This window comes from Condylura cristata, unplaced genomic scaffold (assembly GCF_000260355.1).
Source record: "Condylura cristata isolate star-nosed mole 26May11 unplaced genomic scaffold, ConCri1.0 scaffold00006, whole genome shotgun sequence".
Lineage (NCBI taxonomy): Eukaryota > Metazoa > Chordata > Mammalia > Eulipotyphla > Talpidae > Condylura > Condylura cristata.
The window spans coordinates 1,080,442-1,080,995 of record NW_004567107.1 but is presented as its reverse complement, the minus strand read 5'-3'; positions in this window follow the sequence as shown (position 1 = coordinate 1,080,995).

Below are 554 nucleotides of genomic sequence, written 5' to 3'. Positions count from 1 at the left end.
CTGGGGACCCTGGGGGCCTCGAGCCCAGGACTGCCCGTCTCGACCGGCGGCAGGGCGGGAGGGTGTCGCTGGGCGCCCTGCTCCCAGGTGGCCCTGCCGCGCGTCTGGCGTCTGGCCGCAGCCCCCTCGGCAGCTCTCCCCCACTGTCCTGCCCAGGGCGGCCCACGTGGGTCCCAGAGCGAAACTAGCCTGTCCCAGTTGGGAGGAACTCCCAGGGGGCTCATGAGCCCCTCCCTGCCCCCCACCCCCTGTTCGGACCTCGAAGCAGGCCGGGTGGAGGCCCGGGGGGCTGCTGGCCTCTGCGTCCTCCCCGCCTGGCCTCGCCGGCGGCCTCACCAGCAGACCCCCGGACCAGCCCTCCGCAGGGAGCCTCAGGCCTCGGCCTCCAGGCCTGTGCCCAGGGCGCTCCCCGGTCTGCCCCATGCCTGGGCCCTTCAGCTCGACGTCCCTTCTCCCGGAGTGGGCTGGGGGGTGCCGGCCGCCCCTGGCACAGCCCCACACCCCGGGGGTCCTGGTCAGCCACAGCGCTGCTGGCGGGACTGCGTCTCCCCTGC